The following is a 24,399-nucleotide window of genomic DNA, read 5'->3' on the forward strand; positions in this document are numbered from 1 at the left end:
ACGTATAAAAATAAATTCATTCATAGCACAAATATATATGCGAATATAAGTTTAAGTTATATGGTGGTGTGTGGTATAATTTATCCACGATCAGCCTTGAATAAATGATGCATTTCCAATCCTAAATATTTTTAGTTGCGACGACTATGTTTGATACAACAAACTATATTTAAATTGGAAACATGGAATCGAGACAGTGTATTGAAACTAGTTGCTAAAAAATAATCCACAAAGCGAAAGTTATAGATGAAAGTGAAAAAACTTTGTGAATGTCCACAGTATTTATTCAAGTACGACGCGTTTCAGCGATTCATCGCTATCATCAAGTACAAATTTTGTACTTGAATTAATACTGTGGACATTCACAAAGTTTTTTCACTTTCATTTATAACTGCAATATGTTCCACAACATCTCGCCAAACACCGTTGAATACAAAACGAAAATTCAATTTTCTTCCATTGAATACAGGTAATGCTTAGGGGAGTTTTATGAAGTTTTCCTTTTGAATCACTGATATCTTATCATTTAAATTAATTATTATGGGCAAAAACTGGCTTTGAGTAATTTTTATTTACTTAGCTGTAAAAGTAGTTAACAGTGTAAAAGTATTAGTTAACATTGTTGGAAAAATACATATTTTGAAAGAATGAATTCATAGGGAACCTAAAGTGTAAAAGTAGCGGAAAATAAATGGTTAAGAAACGTTACTACGGAGAGTATTTATATTCCTATAACAAAAGCAGAGCGCGCGCGCGACCACGCATCTGTTCCTGCACCACCTGTACACCGATCGGAGGCCTGTCGCTTGACGCGGAGAAACGAGACGCGGAGACAGCTAGCCATTCCAAGGATTGCGGATGGAAAATCGTCGTCAGGACGCAAAAGGAGATGCACGGTGACACAAGCCTTGGGGAGAGAGAGAGGAGATAGTTCGGAACGAAGGATGGAATCGAAAGACGGAAATAGGCAGGCGCGTATATGGCGACTGTTATGCCTCTTCTCCACATAATGAGAAGGCTCCACGGTCCTTAAATGGTCCAACCGCTTTAATGCAGTAAGTCGTACTTAATTGGCAAATTGAGAATCTATATAGATTGTAAGAAAGATGCGTGATAGCTAGGCTGCAATACGTCTACTCGCAAAGCTCTCATTAAAAAATATTCGGGGTGCGGTGAAAATATGTATTTCACCGAACCTAATTTTTCTTCGAGTAGCACATACTTACCAAGTATTTGTATTTACCGTAATTTTCAAGCATTTATTGAATTCTATGCATGCAATACACACGATATCGCAAAATAAGGAAAAAATAGCACCGTACGACTAGATATTGCCATTTCATTTGCTATTGAAAAGCACTCCATATGAACGTTTCCTGGCCAACCAATTTCCGACGCTTTTACACTCATTACCTCCAATCCAATCCATTCGCTTTCAAAACGCGTATTTTTCCATCGCAATTATCCTTTTAAACTTCATAAAAATGACTCCAAAATCATCTTTTTTTTAAGTAAAAATCGACTCTTCAACAAAATTATTTGAGATAGATAGAGTTAAGTGAAGTAGATGGTCGTATTTGTACAATAAAACTTGATTCCAGTATGTTTCCAACTTACTTGATATATTATTGAATTACTCTCTGCTTGACCCAAGTTTACTTGACCTGTCACCTGAATTTTGACATTTATGTTATCTATTAACTCAGTTGGCAAAATAAATGAGTGAGGGGCACCTTTAGCACCGATTTGTTCTCTAATTCTCTCTGTTCCCACCAAATTCTCGCCGAGTGAGTCGGCTATTTTTGAGAAGAGTTTAACCAGTTTTCCAAACGGCATCCTGAGGTCGAAAATGTAATCGAAAATGCCCAATAAGTGGCAAGAATCCGAGAAATGGAAAGAAAAAAAATCAACATCTTAGAACTCCGCTGAAATTTTAGAACCACCTTGACGTTAGATTTACTGGGATCATGAGACTTACGTGGTAGGGCCCAGGGGAAGGGTTTTGGGTGGGGCTAGAGAAGTAGTTAACTACCCTGAGGTCCCAAGTTCAAATTCTGGCGGAGATTTATCAGAGATTGCCCGATCCTTGTTTGAGTTAATTGTGGATCCTACCCTACCCTGTGGCGAAAATGACCTTAATTGTCGTTCGCCTCATCCAATTATAATTACCTACGAACGTGGTATAGTCCACCTCAACCTTTAAGTCGTAAGGTTAATGGACATTTTAAATGCGGAATTATTTATTTATCTTTACCACCCTAAAAATAGCGCATCTGCAGAGCGGGGAAATTTATCAAAAAACAATTTATCACAAATAAGATTTGATGCATTACCGGCGAATAATAGGTTTTACAAGGAAATATATTATACTTTTGAAAAATGGCTGCGATAAAAGGACTGACATTATGCTTTTTGGTATGATTTATTATACACCAAATTAGTTTTGATAATGTGACTTAGCAACAAAAAAACAAATAAAAATGGTATGAAAATTTTTGTTGCATTCCACCAATTTATTTTAAGGTATGACTAGTTTCGACGCAGCGTGGCAAGTGGTGCCTCAAAATAAATTTGTGCAATAAAGCAATTTTTTTTATTTCATTTAGGTTTAAACAAACTTCCTCAAAGTTGAGTCCGAGACGATGGAGATAAATAAAACGTCATTCAGCAGCCCTGAAGAGAGCCCCGAGTCGAGGCTCGAAACGTTGGCTAACATATTTCTCCAATATATCAATAACCAATAAATACAACTTTTATTTAATACCCGGGAATTATTTAGTAGGAATCCCGATAAACGTTTACCCACAATAATGTTGGACGATCAAAAACACCCAATGTCCCGGACAAACACACACCAGGCGATACTCGAACCCGCGACAATCGGTTTGACTGCCGTGAACTTAACCCTTTATAACCCAATGTTGCTTCTAAGCAACATCAAAAATGTTTAAACTTTCAGCTCTACTTAGGAGATATCTAAACTAAATATTATTTTGTAGTGTAAACTTTAATGATAAAATATTTATCTGCCTGGATAATTATCGTTGAGTGTAAAGTTTTCAAGTTTTCAGAATGAAAAATTTTGAAATTTGATTTCTCCCAGAAGCAGCTCTGGGTTAGAAAGGGTTAACACCGAGGCCGGCAGTCGAACGATTTATAAACCAAACGCTTGTATTTATCCTTAAATATATTACAGCATAGGCTTTCCAAGGCTTTAGAAGATCATGGAGGGGACTTCGCATGCATTGGACATGGTCATTGGACGGAACAATAAAATAAATGAGTTTAGGGCCGTCTAGAGTCCCGCCACCATGTTTGCGCGAGTGCAGTCTAAGGAAACTGCATACGAGACTTTGCAAGGAAGAGCGCTCAGGATTGCCCCCCACCTCTTTGCCGCCGTAACTGCCGATCCCACCACCTTACACAGCAAGGCACCCCCGTAGGGGAGGAAATAAAATCCCACCCTATTTTACCGTTTCGCGCTTCATTTTTTTTTCTTTCCTCCCCCTCTTCGAACAATCCTTCTTTGGTCCGCTTCTTATTTTTATTTAAACCCCTCGTAGCCGTAAAAGAGTCGAGTAACGACTAAACCCATCCCATTTATACATCCATCTCCAACACACCGCACCAGACTGCGCTGCGATCTGTCTGGGTTATGGTGAGGCAGTCTTACTTTTTAAAGGTTTAGAGTTCGTTTTTACGTTTCTCCAGACTTCCCAAAACTCAACTCACCTTTCTTCCCCCCCCCTTCCCCTCTCTCAATTTTATTTTTGGAGTGTTTTGTTTCCTTTTCGTTTCCTGCTCCGGTCTGATTTCGTTCTAGGACTATTATGGGGTTTCGCGAAATCGTTGTCTGGAGACGATGTTACTATGTACTGAGACGAAGGGGGAGCCAGGGAATGGAAATGGGCTCCGGTGCTTAAAAGAAGGAGATGAGGCTCAGATTCGAATTACGCTGCTGTTTTGTCTTCTGGGGAGTTTTTTTTCCTTCCCTTTATTTTCGAGGAAAAGGGTGGTTTAATGGGAATGTAAGGTATGCTTCATGAGAATAAGGGTGCAAACTAGATTGAGGCGAAAGAAAGGTTGTGCTGAATGGGGTAACAAGGATCCAGATACGCGGAATTTTAGCGTCTTTAGTTACCGTTTCAATGCCGAAAGATGAAAGCAATCTACACTTTCAATGAGCAATGGAATATACACTTACACAAGGAGTCAAATTTACGCTATCTCCGCATAAAGAGGTTAAAAATAAATTAAATATTTTAAAACACGCAAATTAATTCGTTGTATCAAGCGTGACTTCATGGAATCGACGAGGCATAATTAAGTGTAAAACATTTTGTAATTCCGGGAATCCTTCTCGGGTTCTACACCAGGTTGATTCAGTCATATTGGCCGACGTTTCGGAGAAAGACTTGCCTTCCGTTATCAAGGCGTGTTACTACCTGAATGTCCAATTTCACACTGAAATATGCGACATAGGTCGCACAGTAATAAAGTTATGAGGAATTTCAAAGTTTTTGAAGTGAAAACTTCTTATGGCGCGTTGAGCACTTTTGTGGATGGGTAAAAGACATTGGACTTGCGACACCGAGTTTTGAATTTGCTCGTTCCTAATGTATGAAAATATATTCTGAAGCAGAAAGGATCGCTACGTTTAGTGTTGACAATAGTTAGTCGATTTTGTTCATAGCAATAGTTATAAAAAATATTTTCTTGAATTTCGGCTTCTAACTTGGCTTCTTGTACATTTTGTAATATCAATCAACGTCCAAAATTTTTAAAATAAAAAGTTTTCACTTGCAACGGCTATCCCACGACTGCCATGTTTTTTTTCATTTTCCATTCCGTTGTGTACATAAATATCTCTGTAAAATTCAAACTATTTCATCATGAATGTTTAAAATTTCCATCAAATGACAATCCTGTCGTCATCATTTAGATACATTTAAGATTAAGAGTGCACACGTTCTCGAATAAAATACAACGACGGATTCACTTTTAATTTCTAGATATGCACTATGAAAAGAAAATAGCTCATTAAAAACACTTTTTTAATTAAAAATTAAAATTTACGTGAAAAAAATTTAGAAAATAAAAGAGACCTATCATTAAAGTAAATTTAATCAAAATTTACGTAGAAAATGTTGAAAAGCAAAAGAGAACGACATCTTGAGAGCTATGGAATAGTAGTTTAACAGTTTTTCATGATTGAATAAAATAAAAAAAAAACATCGATACAATGACGTAATTAATCTCATCTGACTGTTATGTATTTAAGATTTCAGTCCATGAATCTGCTGGGCAAGGGGTATTCCCATGACTGCGTGATTTATATACAGTTTTTACCCATGAAATATTTAATGCGAGTCTCTATTTTAAAATTTGAGCTGAAAATAAGTTGTAATAGCGTCACGAATAAGGAACCAACCACGAATATTACAATTGAGGATTCTCAAGTCAGACTCTAGATGTACTGTCACCCATCGAGTATTTTAATAGGTTTACTAAAGTCGCCACTCAAGTCACTAACGGGCAATAGATCCGAATTCTACAGACAACATAAGCTATATAATAGGGCTGTTGAGCGAAAATGTTATTACGAGATTATGTGGTCTATCTAATGCACAACGTTTTAATGTTATTCCTCGCGATAGAAAATATTATACAAGAGGTTTATACTCCAGGCGGTGGTTTTAGGCAATTTTAATTTTTTTGTCTATTAACATGAGGTCGCAACTCCTAAGTTACGAGAGTTAAGTAAGGCAACGAGATTTTTCTTAAGCTATGAGCTTTTTCTTGGATATCCAGCCTTTTCGAAAATTAATCCCACAGCTCCTTGTCAATGTACCGTACACCTTGCGAACTAAATGTTCATGCTCATATGTATCCTGTGGTGCATGTTGGTGTACGAATTTAATGGGATATGTATCTCAAATTGGAAGTTACTGTTGACGCAGAAATTTTTCTCGTTCCAGTTTGAGAGCATTAAACTAAATATCAAGGATGAACTTAGAAGAACTTGCGTCAGCTTCAGCTGGACGATTCGGGCCTCCTCTGTGTATTCCCCCTCAAGCCACAATTGCAAAAACAATATAGGCAGCGCGTGTGATTAGAGTTGTCTCCTGTTCTCAAAATGAGAACCAAGAGCTTTTCCTGAGAGGGAAGCGTGTCAAATAAATTCAGGCGAAAGTATCCCCAGCCGCTTTGCAGTACCATTCATTAACCCAGCTCCATTTTAAAGGATTCATATAGATTTAACTTCAGGCTTTCCCTAGCCACAGTCCGCAAGGGTCGGCACAAAAGAGAAGGAGGTGTTAGAGGAAGAACTCTCGTGTGAGGTAATAGTGTAGTCTCCTGTTACACAAGACATTCGTTTTGCCGGACGGCGTGAAGTTTTATATACACGTTCAGGCGTTCCTTGTGTACGAAGATGTACGGCGAGTAAATAAAGAAGGAGGCGTTTATATTCTGAGAGTAAGTTCCAGTGCGTAAATACAAAACATTGACGGCGTAAAAAAACAAGTATCTCAAATGGCCAATGCAATCATATCTTATTATCTAAATGCCAACTATACTTAAGGTTTCCGTGCCACAGCTTTCTGTCCCGAACTGTAAGTTTTCCATTCATCCGATTCGTCTCAAAATATTCTGATTTCTATTACTAAAAAGTTGTAAATAATAAAGAAAACACGGTGCCGAGTTCGTGAGACGCGATTATAATCGGCCATTTCCAACGACAAGCTCACCGATTAACCGGACTCACGTTGGTCCTCTCGCCTTTATTTTTTGTATCTGTCTATTGAATGCAAAAGAATGAACACCTATCCATTTGTCTCACCTCCAAAAATAAATCCTTCATTTGGATTCAATTGTAACGTGATGCTGTCACGCGTATTCATGTACGGAAATATGAGTGGACCACTTTACATTTTTTAGATTTTTAAGATCTTAGATTTTCCTGGTGTATCAAAAGCAGAAAGGATTCTCAGGTTTTCCACAGGGTAATTGGTTCCATGTCTAGTGACGTTTCGAAGAACAACTTGCTCTTCATCCTCAGGGAATCTTAAGATCTTAATATCCCCGGAAGATGAAGAGCAAGTCGTTCTTCGAAGCATCAGGAGACACGTAGTTAATTACCCGAAGGAAAATCCGAGAATTCTTTATGCATTTCCTAGGTTTGTTTTATACCCTCTTCTCATTGTGTATCCATATTAGGATCCTCGTCTTTAACTCCTTACGAAAGAAATGGAAACATTAGGGAGTTCAAGACGCTCTCAGTTTCCTCAAAACAAACGACTATTCCCTCACAATCTCCTTTTCCCGACCTCGGAATACAAGGATAATTTAGCTCGCTTAAAATACCCGGAGATTTATCACGGTCGAGTGAAAAAGAAGAAAATAATGAATGATTTCCCGGCCACCGAGCAACGTTAAGCGCCACACTATGGTCACAACGGGGGGGACCAGAGTTGGGTAGGAGATACTTGACCACTTCGGCCCTTATAAATATAAAAGGGAATGGAATCCACATGGCTATAATTTACTCGGACCATCAAGTAACAAGATACTGAGCTCGGGCCGGCCACGCCAGGCTAAGCTCGACGGTGGAGGTCACCCCCTAAAAAACCCTCTCCTTGGTCCCTCTCTTCGCGAAACGAACTCCCTCCCAACTCCTTTGGTCGTGCACAATGCAGCCTGCAACCTGAACTCACAACCGATACCCGTCCAGAAAGCCCGACTCTTTGGCCACGTAAAATACACTTCCTTGAGCTTATCTTTCGAAGTAGATGTAAGAAACGATATGCCTCCTCTCTCCGCGAATGTTACCTATAAAGAACCTGCACCCAAGGCCTGGGTAATTTGAGGATTCAATTATGTTGGGATTATCTTGAGCGATAGTTATTTTTATAGCATTATCTGTTTCGTAAGTTAGTTAGTTAGTTAGTTCGCTGGAGAGAGAGAGCGTGGGTTGGAGGGGAGTATTTATGAAGTTTTTCTAACTTCAAGTACGATCTTGCGCATGGGAGTAAGGTTGCGCTTGGCTTAATGGTCTTAAGTCCCTCCAACACTTCTCCAGCAGTAAAACTTTGAATGCGAGAGAGAAAAAAGGGCTGAGTTATGGCATGATAATTAGAAGTTCGAATCGCCGGAAGATAGCTAATCCCTACCATAGGCAACACCAAAGGCGATTCACGAAGGAGTCATATGACCTCACGCTGTCTATTTTCCATAAATGTGCCTCCATACCTCAGCTAGCCAAATCGTTCACTATTTTTTTTCGCTTCTTGGTTTCAAGTTCTGGCATAAGGCGTTCTATATAAGGCAACACCAAAGTCGACTCACGCAATCTCAAGCATATTATTTCCGTAAAGGTGCTTGCATTCCTACTCTAGCAAAATCATTCACTATTTTTTCCCCATTTTGGTTTCATATTCTGGCAGAAGGTGGTCCATAAATGTTTCCCAGGAACTCTAAAAAAGAACTCCACCTTAATAATGTCTATTTTCCAGAAAATAATCGCCGAAGCCTCCTTAATCGGAACTTTAACTTCGACCAACTCAAACCCCCAGAGTACTAATCACCAATCAGTCACGAATACCAGCCATGGGTGTTTTATTTATGCCATTCGATTAACGCTCCCAGATTTTAGTTCTTCAACCAACTTCTATTTTGGTCTTCCAAAAAAGGGTTTTCCTTACATCATTTTTCTAATTAATTTTAGCAGGAATATCATTTTAAAATAATAATAATAATAAATAAACTTTATTGGCTCTAGGAATCCTTTCCTTTGGAGCCTAAATAAATACATAATCATAAACACTCAGACTGAGAAGGTTAACATAAAAAAAGAAGAAATCATGAAACACTCAACCAACCAACTCAAACAACCACCTTTATACAGATTTCCAAAAACATGAAACAAAATCAAAAACCATACAAAAAACATACAAACCAAAAATTGCAAGTTGCAGACGCTTATATAAATTCAGGTATCATAAAAATAAAAAGAAAACAAAGACTTTTTGAAATTATTAAATGTTGAGATATTTTTTAACTCTTGAGGAATCGAATTCCATACATGGCATGAATTAATATAAAATGAATTTTGGTACATGGTTGTTTTATGAATAGGTACAATTAATTTATTTTTATTTCTTGTAAATCTTGTTTAAAATACGGTTTGGCGGTTTAATTAATCATTATTCGAGGAATATTTCGTGATATTATTTTTAAGATATTAAAAAAACGTAGTAAATTGAATCGGAAATATCTCAAAACATTATATTTTTTTTAGAACTATGGAGAAATCGAGGAAGATATCCTTTAGATACGGTACTTCGACATTAATTTTCATAAAAAAAATTCCCCTTTATGAGAGAAGTAAAGAGAGAGAATGAATGTTTACGAGACGGCAATTTTTAGATGCTTACTAAGAAGAAAACACAGCAAATACGGTGATCTTATCTACAGTGGTGCCAATTATGATGCATTCCTCTTTCGAAAACGTTCCAAACATGAAAAATAAAACTGAGCGTAGCAGGAATGAACGGCTGGAGAAAATGAACCGGACGTGCTCAGATCCCGAGATGTGTTACCCCCTTAAGTGGGGAAAAGAAGTGCAGAGTCCTTACGGGGAATTCGCGACTTCCTGAATCGGTATGAGTCCTCTCTTTGGGAAACCAGCCACCTAAAGATTCCATACGCCGGGGAATCTTACTCGTACAGATAAGTCCTGCAAAGATGCCTCCGTGATGGACACACCTAGATACGAATTTGCCATAGATGGGTGTTATGGAGCATAACATTACGTAGGCAGGTGCAGTGGATGATCCAGGATAGATACAAGGGAGGAGGGTTAAGTGGGGGTTGACCTCCCAGTGATAGTGGGGGTCCGAACAAAATTACCACTGTATCTGGTGTTAATTGGATAACAAAGCGGGGGCCATCAGGGGTCCTTAGTCCCTCTCTGGACCTGTTAATGGATTGTAACATATCAAAAGCATGTAAAATAGGCCCTAAGTTTAGAGCAAATTTTTACTTCAATTCGTTAAAGAAAGTAACTATATCAGAAAATATAACTAAATTCTTTTGTACAATGTGACTACCTCCAAAAATTTCTATTTTAAATACAGGAATAGAAGGATCGACAACTTTGCTATTTCCACATAGTAATTTATTGAGACCGACCATGGTTTCGTTACAGAGTAACATTATCAACGTAACATTATCACATTACATAACAGAGTAACATTATCAATCTGTAACGAAACCATGGTCGGTTTAACCATAAATTACTATGTGGAAATAGCAAAGTTGTTGATCCTTCTATTCCTGCGATTATGGATTTCCACCAAGTTACGCCCGCTACCATTAACTCTATTTTAAATAGTTCGTGTTTCGAACGAATGGGGGCTAAACCCCCCCCTAACAGATCCGCTACTGGGAAATTGCAGATATCTTACAGAAACACATTTTTTTTTAAATGTAATACCAGTGAACTTTATAGTGGTATTCAAATCGACACACCATCATCCCATTTCTGCGCTTCAAAAAAGAAAGAATATAGTTTTACCCTTTGCAGTTGCAACTTCTAGTACAAACTACGTGCAATTTCGCGGACAGTTATAATTGAATTATGGTTCCAAACACTGAAAATAATGAGTTCATCTGTGCTTTAGAGAAGCATATCGCAAAAAAATTCCACCTCCGCAACGGATTAAATTTTGGCCAAAATATAAAAGTAGTTTAAATAAAGATTTCTTCCAAATGTAGCTCAATGAGCACAGAGAGATCGCTTTGCCTTCATGTGTTTTATGAGCTTCGCACACCTTCATTGTAATAACTGCGGTCCTCTGCTTTGCGAGCAAATTGCCGCTTTAAACAGCTAAGCTTAGGAACGCATATATTTGATCATCATCCAATCAACACACTTATTTATGCTTACAGTTAAGGTCAGCTTAAGCAAAACATCAACATGTAATTTAACCTTCATTAATATATCTCAGTATGGCTATCTACGAGAGTTAGCAATGGTCCTTGAAGCTTTATCAGCATAGTATAAGCTCAAATAATTATCTGGGTCTTGCCTTCCTCCTTATGGGCATACTTAGTACTATCTTCTTTTATCTTTCGTCTCCATCACAATTCTGTTCGGACGGACCTCTCCGGTTTGGCCAAACGCAGCCTTAAATGCATCGTACCCGCTGAAATTTTTATGAACATACCAAACTTCCGAAAGAGCATCGCTTGGGATCGCTCACTAATTGGGAGACGGAGACCGGAGATATAGGCAGGGAGAATGATGGACCAAGGAGAGTGTCCGAATATGGATTCGACGAGAGGAAGGTGAACGAGAGAGAAGTTGAAGGATGGGATGAACCAACGGAGAGAAGGGAAAAGCATTGCATCGAAGTATCGAAGCAAAAACCCATGGAATAGATCAGTGGTGTTCAAATTGTGGCCCGCGGGCCACATCCGGCCCGGCACATAATTTCTTCCGGCCCGCCTAACAAATCCCTGCGTTAAGTATAGAGAAGGGAATCTGATAGAGTTTAATAATTTCCTGGAGCCGGATCAGTTTCCAAATTTGATAAAATTTGCATGTAGATTTGTGTCCAGTTTTGGTACAACATACTTGCGTGAGCAAAAATTTTCCAAAATAAAGCATGAAAATCTAACTATGGAGCAAATTTGTCTGATGACCATTTGAAATCATACCTTACAATTGGCTCATCTAATCTGGAACCTGATTTTAAAAAAATTTTAATGTCAAAACGACAGTATCATTCGTCACACTAATTTGGTTGAGTAAAAATAAAGGCTGTCTATATAAATGTGTATAAAATCTATTTAGTTTATCCTTATTTTTTTCAAACAGATATTTTTTAATTTTTCCATGTTTATACTCAATTTTTTTAGGAAATCATATTCCTGGGACTGATTTTTTTTCATTCTTTCGTCCCGCATAAATTAGGGAAATAAATAATGTGGCCCTTCGAAAGAAAAGTTTGGAGACCCCTGGAATAGATAATTGTCCTTATTATGAGATAAAATGGGAAGTAAACATCTAAATCAAATTGTCATCAGTGATCACTTCTTCCTCTAAAAACGCAAATGAGGTACTTATCACTTCCTAACGACCGATGCTTTAGTCTTTTTCTCAACGAATTACTTACTAATTGAAAAAATTAAACCATCCTTTTGAATTTGAGAAGAATTTGCCTGTCACTGTCTATAGATTATAGCGCAAATATAAAAAAAAATTACACCTGTGAAAAAAAACATGGGTAAAGTTTGCAAAGATTGAGATGTATGCAAATGCTAACAAGGGTCTACTCTAATCTTAAAATATTCCTAGAAGATAGCATAAGTTTAAAACGAATGGTTTGTTGCGAAAAAAGACCGGCCGAGTGGTAGTTATGTATTTTCATAATGAAGTTCTACAAAGAATACGCGATGCAAATAATTCTTGATTCCATATTGCCAATTAGATTCAATATATATTATATATGAGTGTCCTAATTTACTCCTGACATTTATGAAACCCTTCGATACGAACAGCCATAATTAAGGTACCTAGCTTGCTGATTAGCGAACTAGCAGTGCGTTGTTCAAACACTGTTCTAGTCGGTTAAAACGCCAAACTTATTTGAATTAATTTTAATTTTTTTACAGGAATGATATGAATTTTTGATAGTTATCGACAAATAGACCTGATCAGGTGCTTGAGTTTAAAAATTATCGATTTCTTCAGAAAAATTGTTGTGTAATTGTATTTTGAAATTGGAATATAAAATGCTTAATAAAATTGACAAACTAGTTTTACACATTCTGTCTCAGCAAATTACTTAAGAATCATGATTATATTCAATTTCACTAAAATTTTATTTTGATAGACCAAAGGAGTGTAGCAACAATCAGACACACAAAAAACATTGGGAAAGGCTGTACTTTCCTCTTTATGAATTTGGATTGCTCCTGATGGAGCGAATCAAAATACCTGTTGAAGCTATTGTAAACAGAAAGTATCACAGATGAATGGTAAAATTGGCTGCATTGAAAAAATCGAAGTTAGAAAATAGCTAACGACGCGTCCTAAAAGATTCGGAAATTACAGCGACACAGCTGGAGGTCACTCTCTCCTATACATGTCCAGTCACCCTCGAAAAAAAAGGAGAAGGGAGGGCACTGGCTGATCGGGATGAGACCTTGCTTGCCCTCTTTGAAAGGCCTCGCGATTCCATTTATATATATGTATTGGCAAAGAGAGCTCGTAATGGGCCTTCTTCCGATTTTGGAACTTTTGAGCCGCCTTTTTTTTCATCCCTCTCGAGGGCCGTCTAAGGAGTGGAGTGAATGCTACCGTGAAACATTCCGACCCCTCAGTCTCTCCGGGTGACTGCAGGATGAACTCCACCGAGTCCAATAGCGACCGTATTCCTTTCATCCCTCCCACAATTTCACCCCGATCGCTTTTGAGAACGCTTGACTGAAACACAATCGTCCCGAGTGACCGCATCACTCGGTTGGAATCTCATTAAATTGTTGCCAATTTGGTGGGGAGTTTTTTTCTCCCTCGTTGAAACGCCTCTCTTATTCATCTGAAAGCTACGCTCAGGAGAAAATAAACGATGTACAATAGACAATTTTCGAACTTATTAATTATTATTTAAGTTTTCTACCGGTCAGGATAGATATGCATGGAGTATTTACTAAGTATCTAGCTCCCCTCCCTTCTTAGACTTATCAAATCATAATAAGGCCTTCCCCCTTTCATTCTGTCTAAAGGCCGTTTTACACGGGGCACGGCATTGCGCAGGTTAGAACAGCAATAATTTCTAAAATGGCGTGGAACTGCGCGAATACATGAACGAAATTAGAAGACGGGCTATTTTTCCATCTCACGTCCACGTATTCTCGCATGTGTTCTAGCAATTCACCGCATCACAAGACGAAATTTGGATTGCGCCTTCGTGCACACGTCAGATTGTGCAAGTACGTGGCCCGTGTAAAGCGGCCTCAAAAATCGTATTCTCTTCGTTCCTCCCCCACGCTTACCTAAAATTCTATCCTCTAACACTGTTTTCAACATCCCCTCCCCGCTAAGTACTCGCTCCATCCTAATAATAAACAATAAAACATTTAAAGTGCAGCATAGATATTTCCACTAGAGTTTCCAATCACAGCTTAATCCCACTGCAAAGGATTTACCGTTTCTTTTTTCCTTATCTTGTCCCTACCTTCAGCCCACCCACAGATTCTTGTAGATACCCTCAGTTTAACCTTACCTCACCCGGCCACGCTCCTTGATTGGCTGCTACTCAGTATTCTCCTCTTAACCGAGGTAGTTATGGACTCGAGTGATCCTGCCAATAAAGGGAATACCGCCCCCGCTAAGGTAAGACGGCTTTCCAAATGGTTCCTTGTCTCTCTCTAGGTACAAGTATTCTCCGCGACCCCTTATTATCACGGACGTCCTTCTTAACTCACCCGATCACGAACTCTACCTCCCACCGCATTCTCTCCCCTTTACCCTCCCCTTAAGGGAATTCCTTCCTCTGATTTATGTGGCTACTCCACGGATGGCCGTACGGACCGATCTTTTAATTGTCGACGAGCCTTGAGGGTTTCGATTTCCAACTCTCTGTCTTCATTTCGCCATCTGGTTTTGGGGAAGAGAACATCGCGGAATCCAAACGGTTTTTCCTTCGTCATCATGACTGAAATATGATGGTATCGACGCTAATTGCCTGTCCGCGATCAGAATGTGAGCTGGATTCGATGATAAACAATACGCAGTATCTTATGAGAAGTTCATAAGTTCCAGATTTGGATTTATAGCACCGACGGACCAACAGTCAATTTGTTCCAGACAATAGTTAATGGCCTTTACCTAACTCAAATTAAAACTCCAATTTCTGAATGTTTTTATCGCCCGTTATGACCACTAATTGCCTCTTTTTAATTTAATGGGCGACGAAATATTATATTCTTGAATTGGAAACTTAAAAATTACAAAATACATATAATACCTATTTTGCAAGACAAAAGCCAACCGAAAAGTTTCATTCGCTCTCAAGATATAGACTAAAATTGAACAAAAATGAAAATAAGCGGGTAACTAAAGATGGTTATCATAAAATAAATGTACGTTTCTAAACATGGTTTATATGAAAACAAATACTTACAGTTTGTTTTTTATTTTTAGAATTTGTCGTCTCAAACAGTTTTTTATGTAAAATAAATTTCAATAAAATTTAATTAAAACAATTAGTCGCTCGACAAGAGTGAAATCCGGCGTCGAAATTAGCCAACTGATAACTAAAGGCGCCAAGGGGGCCGCGGCTTAACGTCCCATCCGACGGACTGTGTGCTGCATCTGAAGTGCACTCCTTGAGGAACTCAAGCAGGGATTGGGCAGCCTCTGAAAAATCTCTGCCACCCTAACCGTGCTACCTTCCAATGAGTTATTGAAACCGCACCATTCTTTTATGATAACCCGGTTTGTCAGCAAAAAATGTCAACCATATCGATCATAACTTATGAACTTCCATTTGGAAAATAAAAACTAAACTGATTCATTTATTTCACTCATACTTTATTCCATCTCTTCGCCCGACTATATTTCCTCATTCTAAGGCATGGATTAGCAACGCACTATATAATAGTTGGAACATATTTTTGGGACTGTTATTAATATTGTATTATATTTCTGTTCTTTTAACTGATGCAGTTATTCTCGGGCTTAACAACAGTTTTTCGCTTTAATACCTGTTTTCCTATCTTATAAAATCATATTTTGCTTTTGTTCTGTCTAACATACTCTTTCCTTCCTTGCAGGTTTTGAACAATGTGTGAATGAACAACAGTTTTGAGACCAATACTAATACAGGCTGCAAGAAGGAGCTCAACGCAACTTGGTAAGTTTCCACTATGGCCGATGGCCGAAATAAATGGAAGAATAATACATGAATATTGAAAAATTCTCCAGTTAACCAAAGAAATCAAGGAAGGTATAATATCAACCCGAAATCGTACAGATATGCCATGGACCGATAATATTATGTTAAACTTATGATAACTAAAACTGAAATATACGGTGCATTGGAAGTGTACATAATTATTTAATATTGGCACAAAAGTATATTTTCTTTCAACTGTTCAACGGCCGTAGATTGTTCAATAACCTCTATCAATAAATAATTTAATTGTTACAAATTTTATCCGGATTTTCATCAGTTACTCAATACATCACTACTGAAAGACTTTTTTTCTATCCAATCGAAAATAAATCAGCGTGCTACATGAAAACCAATCGATTGTGCATGAAAAGCAAAGTTAAACAATGAATTCGCGAATCTCATAATATGAAATCTGCAAACTTCTAAACGAAGAAATTATTCCAAAATTTAGGTGGCACGATCCCAATTGGACGAATTAAAAATATCTCTGATCGTAATAAATTTGAAAATGAAAGAAAAACTTATGCTAGCCTGCTAAAATCCTAATTCAAATCCTGAATTATAGTTTACTATGGAGAATAAAATCTTTAAACTCGGCGAAAGCCGGCCGAAAATTCTTACGAGAGCCTTTAATATTTCATCCTTCGACTGCAACTATTGAGGAGTGGCCATCATCTTTATCTTCCACAAATATTAGCACGGTAGCACTTACAGGTTAAAACTTTACATTTAAGACGTGGCATTGGTTTATGTTCGACCAAACGACAGCGAAGCATAGCAATTTCTCGATTATGACTCCTTCCTGCATCTTTCAACTAGGATTAATGTGGAATGCACACCGATCAATTGCAAACAAATGGTGATGTGAAGCCTGATGCCATGAACTATAGTGTTCCTTGATTATTAGCCTATCCGTCTCAGGAATTATATTTTCTTAAATGAAGAACTTAACGGCATCCCATCGTTGACCTGGGAGGGGATTGAAGAAGCGATATCCGATCGAGAAGCACGCGAAGGTCTTGGGCTTTCCGTATAACTTGTAAGATTGTGTGACTGGCAACCAAGTTAATATAACAATGCGCTTTCTATGTCACATATGCGATTGCATACTGGAAGTACCCCAAAGTACTGCTGATGCGAATTCATAGGTATATCTATAATAGGACAAGTTCATTTATTTATTAAAAGCAAATATAAATTGGAGTATGTTCTGCAGTGTAGAAATAGTCGTAGTCAGTTAAGAAAATGGTACTTCCCAAGAAATATCCGTAGGATTACCAACCCAAAAAATCTCTGCACAAACTGGACTTAAGAAATTCATCGAGATAAGTAGTGAAGGCTATTCGAGTTCTCCACCGGGTAATCTCCTTCATGGCTGCAGACGTTTCGGGGTACGAATTACCCGGTGGAGAACTCGAGTAGCCTTCACTACCAGCATACGCCGGGAAAGCATCCGATCTTTTTTCATCGAGATAAGCTAATAAGGCTGAAATCAGTTAATAATCGATTAACGAAATATAACGATCATTTGACCATATGAACTTAACAGTACTTAAAGGCATCATGTAACTCACGTTACCCACTTGAGACCAAGAGAAGATAAGGGCTTCATACATCTCCAGACAATGGGACCATATACATGTTCCACGATTGGCATTCAATCATTGTGCCTTTTCAGCTCACAAAATTGTCTCGGAGAGAAAAGACCATTTAATTGGAACGCTTTAAATTTATAGCCAACGTGTCAGCAACTCTCTACCGAACCCAAAGACCCTTTTAGAAGCACTCAGTAATATCCCCTCTGCACCCCGCCCAATTCCTCTTTGTTTCCTTCACCTGTCTATCCGTCTGCCTTGTCTCAAAGAACCACGCTTGTTCAAGTCCTTCCTCGCAAACTCCCACGCAATCACAAGCGTCTTATTTATTGGACTTTACTTTTACGTCGAATGATCCATCACTGAGAAGACTGCTGTGCATCACCAGCTAAGCCGTCCTCAAACCAGGGGCGTTTTCCTCCCAGCTTCTTTCCCAGCATAGCGACTACCGTGTACCTTCAGACTCTAAGTAGGCGTTTCGTTAAGGAAACCTTCGGTATTGCTTGTTTCATATCATCGTCAAGAAACTAATTACGTTTTCTTAGAACGTAATTTTTCCACAACGCTTTTAGTCATCATCATTATCCAAAGCTTTTACAGCCAGGTGTGAGTCTTTGCTTCCTCTACAGTGTGCCTTCATTCAATTCTCTTTTTAGTTTTCTCCCTCCCTTTCGCGTGACTCGCATTGCCTTCAAGTCCTTCATCATCTTTAGCCAACGATCCTAAGATTGGTTTGACGCAGCTCTCCATTCCTCTCTCCTATCCGCTAGCCTTTTCATAGCGACGTATTTCTTCTCTTTTACATCCTTTAAAAACCTGTAACTAATTTGGGGCCGTCCCTTGCCCTTCTTCTCTTCCACTTGTACTTCTAAAATTGTTTTCATCAGGCCATCATGTCTCATAATGTGGCCAACTAAGTTGTCCCGTTTTCTCCTTAAGTTTTTAGGAGGCTTCTCTTTTCTCCAGCAAAACCTCATCACTTACACGGTCGATCCATTTTTTATTCATCATTCTCCGAATGCACCACATTTCGAATGCTTCCACTATTGACTTCTCTGCCGCTGTCAACGTCCAAGCCTCGCTTCCAAAGAAAAACACACTACATATTTAGCACCTCCGAAAATTTTCAAGTTTTCAATGTCAAGTCTTGCTGAATCCGATATCCATCTCTACCCCGCTCTATTTCTCTTCCTGAGCCCTTCCATTTGTCATTAAGGATTCATATTTGCTTTCTTTCAACTCACATTTTTACTACAAGACTCTACCAATCTACCATGGCAGCCAAAGCGTCTCGTAGATTATTTGCCTTTCTCTTAAATAACAATATTAATTTCCTCCATGTTCATTCTAAATAATTATGTCTATCCTTCTTTGATTAGGACAAAGGTTATGCGTTCTTATTTTGAATGCCTTCTCGTATTTTATGAGCCTCTTCTATTCGGAAGGTTTTGATTTATTTGATTGAGAAACAAAAATTGTTGGAGTAGGTACTAACGTTTGCAATGGAGAGGTGGGAGAAAGGAAGTAGGAAACATAAGAAAGAATACGACTTCTTTCTTGTCTACGATGATTAAAGATTTTAGATCGCAAAGATCCCTGCAGGGAATGTAAAAGCTACCAGTTACAAAATATGACCAAGGCTGGGATCTTGTCTGAATCGGCAATGATCGTTGAATCACGTCAAGTTTCACAGGATTGTATATACAATAGTTTAAAAATCTTAACCAGGAAGATGGGGAAGGTACGCATTCGATTAAAAATGTTTAGTGTAGATAAATGATTTTAGAAACTATATTAAGATCTGTCTATCCAAACAGATAAAGCCTCTGTCAATAATAGACCTCATGTTAAGTCGATTAATAAGAAAAATAGAACTTGTAATATAGTTGTTATGGCAGTGCCACTGTCACTTAACATCGAAAATACAATAGCCGGAAAAATAAACAAGTACCAAGAATAGACAATAGAAATAAAATGAATATAATGTATTGAACATATTTTAATAGCGCCTATTGTCATCTCCGCTACCGGTATCATCCCAAAAAAATTACAAATAGTATTAGACTGCTCAATCTTAATCAAAATACGTATATCAAACTGCGTTACGCTTTAATAATCTCAACTTGCCACATCACGAGAAAAGTTCTCAACTCAACATTACAGTAAAGAGTTACTTTAGTGAGAACTTGTACTCCGTGCAAAAAATTCTTCGAAAAAGAAAAGTAAATGCAAAGAAAAAGATTATACTAATAATGAAAACCGAGAATGATGGGAATAAAACTACCCGTTCTATTTCAGCTCACATTGCACCTTGTCTGTTCCGGTACAACATTGCTTGGTAGCAGGGAAACCTTTTTTAAAATTCAAGCGCTCTACGTGCGCGAGCGATGCTGTCAATTTTGCGGGAGTTGTAAAGAAGGATCATCTGCCGCAGATCACGCAGGGTGGAACGAAAAACACGGAGTAATTTGCCACGAAAAAAATCATTGGACGAAAAGGATATAGGTATCTTGAGTGTAGGGGTTGGGGAGGAACTCTCTCGAGACGCCAGCTCTTGTTTGGACGTCGAATGATGATTCATCGCCCGAGGAACGAGCCGGTTGGCAAGCCTCCTACCACTTCCACTACGACAGCACACACACTCCTCCTATAAAGCGGCGAACACAACACTTAACACGGCAGAGCGATTCCGAAGAATACGGCTGTCTACGCCAGTCAAGTCGTAAAAAGGAAGAAAGTGGAGTTCAGTTGGACAGATATGAGATTCTACTGCCGTCCGCGCCAGATGAGAAGAAGGTGTACACATACTATCCGTGAGAGGGCATTGCGAGGAGAAGCGGTGCATTTTAATCGCAGCATCAAGTTGCAACTCCCGCGAATATCCAGACTTGAGGAGGCAACCAAGAGAAATGAAGAAGGCCCGTTATATTCATGAAACTTTCAATACATGATCTCTTAATTGTGCTTCAATAAATGACGGCTACAAATGATAGGTTTTACTATACCTATTAACTATTAATAGCATTCGAAAATCCACATTTTTCACTCGATTCTAACCCATTTCCGCCCAGAAAAGTGTCTGCTTGCTATTTTGAATATGTCTAGGTGTTACGCAGCTGTTAAATATTTTGAAAATGCATTGACCGAAGAGTTTTCTCAGAATGATCCTTGGTCGCATTGCTACACTGAGCGGCAACGGTGTCAAATTTAATGTAATCTATTTTATAACATCATAATAAAATGATAGAATGTTCAAGGAAAGATTTGCTTTGGACGAAGAAAGCTATTATCGTATATTTCAAAGTCCTTCTATTTTTACTTCTATTATACTTTCAGCTTATTTTCTGACAGTAGGCGTCCGTATTGAAATGAAGATTTGCACCTGTCTCTTTCTGCGAGTGGGAATATTACTACCAGCCTACCAGCTTCAAAAAGAAACAAAGATATGGATTAGGTTAAAAAAATTTAAGCAGCTTATTTCTGACAGTTCGAAAACAACATTATGCTCAGTTTTTCACCAAGAGTCTCCATTGCCCAGTACGGTAGGTTATAGCCACATGGTTATGGTGGGTGGAAATGGGTTAAATCAATAGCTGTCTGACATAAGCGTGGGAAAAATGATGGAATGTATGTGTCATTTACAACTCTCAACCTAAAGAATCACGATAAAATTAAACTTTGGCTCATCACCTGAGTACTAAGTGAGTCATTGGATATCACACAAACCCCTTGGCCGTTAGCGATTTCATACGTGAGATGAATTTGACCTGTAGGCATTAATCCACTTTGTGTGAAACGATGACATTCACAAATAACTTTACCTGTAATTTTAACCTCAAACAATGTATGATGTCTATTATAAACTCCCCATCCATTTTTGGGCACGTTAAAGGTTATCCCCGTGCTCAAACATGCTAGTCCCATTAAAATGGCAGTGAAGTGCTGAAACCGATTGGGTGATAAAGTAATTGTGGATCACATTGATTGTCGACGAGTTCACTTTGTGAAAATTCATCGATAGCAATAATACAAACAGCTGTGGTAATTTTCAACACTTTTTACTTTGATTTTGCTTTACTTTGCTTACAACCGGTTCCATTTTTTTCGCTGACTGTGTCTAGGAGACAGGTCTTGATAATGATGTGAAAACATTGAAATGGGTTGATAAAATTTAAAAGTGTGGAAAACCACTACAGCTGTTTGTATTATGTACTTATTACAAAAATAATTGTGGAATTGTAAAAAGTCTATTTTTCAAACCTCCTGCCTCTATTGATTCCAACGGCTCGGCACGGCACGCCAGTGTCCAGTAGATGCGTAAATTAGGGGACGGTCACACAGTCCCCATGAAGGGTCACAGCACTGTAGAGCCTTAGTTAAAAGGCCCGAGGCCCTATCGTGGGAGTCAGATCCTCACGTGTCACGGATTTGCGCGGAATTACAAAACACGACCCCAGGAGGAACCCCCACTTCTCGCCAAAGCTACCTCCTCCCACTAGGCGATCCCAACCCGACTTAGAATGACGGGATGTTCATCATCGGATATTGCATCTGGTTCCATCGAGGCTCAGCTATTGTGAGGTTGGAAATATAATTTAAGGAGTGAGTCATTTATAGTAGCAAACAGACCTAAGTTTACATAATATAAACGCTAGAATTAAAAAAAAATCCTCAAATGTAATGTTAAGACTGGCTAAAGACTGGTTTTTCTCGCAAGAAATAAGTGAAAATTTATTTTGATTTTATTTATTTAAAACACTCACATATCATTTACTGCATTATTTTTTTTATTGGCATACACTTTGTTATTTGATGGTGGCTCAATTCTGGTCCTATGACCTTGGAGAACACCTAAAGCTCCTTCTCTTGCTATTTCTTGTATTCAGATGTAAAAACAAAATGTAGGTGTAAATAAATTGTAATAAAAAAATGAGCCGGGGCAGAGCGTTCGCGGAACAGTCCGGTCGCAGACTTCTTTTCGTGGGTGACCGATGGAAGTGGAAGCTGAAATCCCTCGCTCGGAGACGTCCGCCGGTACATGCCGGGGCGGCGATTGTTAAGTTTCCCGTAACAGTTTGAAGGCATGCCTCCAAACCAAGGAGACTAGGATTCTCCGTTCGACCTCTAGAGGTTCTAAGGCACTGACCACGCATTTAAATGAGTTTGTCCGCACTCGCGGCGCTGATAGGCAGAGCGACCCTTATTTCAAGGATGACGTAAGCTAAAATTAGGGCTCGTAGGCTTTCCCGGCGTATAGAATCGTGGAAGGTTACACGGGATTTCCACCGGGCCAGGTTCTCCAACTCCATCTCGGGCGAGTTGTCCATCGTCTTCATGCCCAGAAGACGATGGACAACTCGCCCATCGAAACGTCGGCCGAGATGGAGTTGGAGAACCTGACCCGGTGGAAATCCTGTGTAACCTTCCACAATAAAATTAGGGCTATTAATCGAAATTTATATTCAAAAGGAGGCCTAAATCCACCCCATGGAATGGCTGATTTCTGTTGCCACTTCGGTCGCATTTTAATCGGTTTTCAAAAATGTTTGCGACGCGGTGATGAGTGCAATGCGATGCACCTTTTTCCTATATTTTGTAGTATAATGCTTGTAATTTCGAGGAATAGCATTGAAAAGTTATGAAATTGATAAATAGCATCATCATGAATACATTTTCGGTAGACGCCCCAAATTATTGCTTATTTCCCCGTGGAACTCGGATCAATTTGTCCGTCAGCGACGCCAGTGGCAACTTTTGTAAACCCATTTAAATGCGCGGTCGGTGACAGCATATTTAGAGGCGGACTCAAGGATCCTCTTTATCAATATTCGTGTTTATATTCATGACTCGCTTTCGCTCTCTATACAAAATTTAAAGACCATTAGACGCAGTTTTTCAAGAGTCACTGCTTGCAAAATGTTGGATTTCGAATTAAGAAATATGTTTATATCTCAGGTGACCTTTGTGAACCGCCTGCACACAACGGACTATTTGCAAAAAGTGGGCGACACTTTTTTGATAAAGCCTATTCCGTCAATATAGAGATGATATTTGCTATAGTACCTTGATATCCAAACGTTATCGATTATTTGAACGTATACTTTGCTAATTCTCCGATACGGGTATTCGCGCACTTTCAATTACTTATGACGCCAAACGTATCGACGGTGAACTGCAACTTAATTGCCACTTAAAAAACTGCGGCGAGACGGCTAAACCTACGTCACTGCAATAAATTAGGTTAAATGAATATTATATATATTAGTTTTTCTTCGATTGGGTAACACGGTGAACCTTGTTTTTTTCGGTCATTACATTAAGTGCAAATGATATAACATGCTAATTCCATTGTAAGAGAGTAATAGAATGGTAATGCCGAGCAGAAACTTTATTCTATGAGCTTTACAGGAAAGTATGGGTCAGGCTCATAGCTGCAAGAGGATAAGCTGGCTACACGCAAGCACTAATAATGTGTTCAACACCATCTGTACGCTCAATCAACAAGTAGGGATTAGCTACTGCCGCAACAACTATCCTTAGCTTCAATGTCCAACCCAGCTCAAATTGCAAGTTTTTTTCTACGTCGAAAGAAAGTTATATAATTTATACGGTATTATTTTCTTCGATAAAAAATATGAAGTTTTCAAAGTAGGTGTAGGGAGACCGATGCTTGTTTTATTGCAAGATCAAAACTATTATTATTATTAAAGTATTCTACCGATTAAGGTAAGATTCCATGGAGTATTTCAGAAGCTTCCTGGCAGTCTTCCCTACTTTCATGTACTTCCCTCTTCAATTCACAATGAGGCCTACTCTCTTCCATTGTATCTAAAAACTCT

The sequence above is a fragment of the Ischnura elegans genome, chromosome 7, assembly GCF_921293095.1.
Source record: "Ischnura elegans chromosome 7, ioIscEleg1.1, whole genome shotgun sequence".
In the NCBI taxonomy this organism is placed as follows: Eukaryota; Metazoa; Arthropoda; class Insecta; order Odonata; family Coenagrionidae; genus Ischnura; species Ischnura elegans.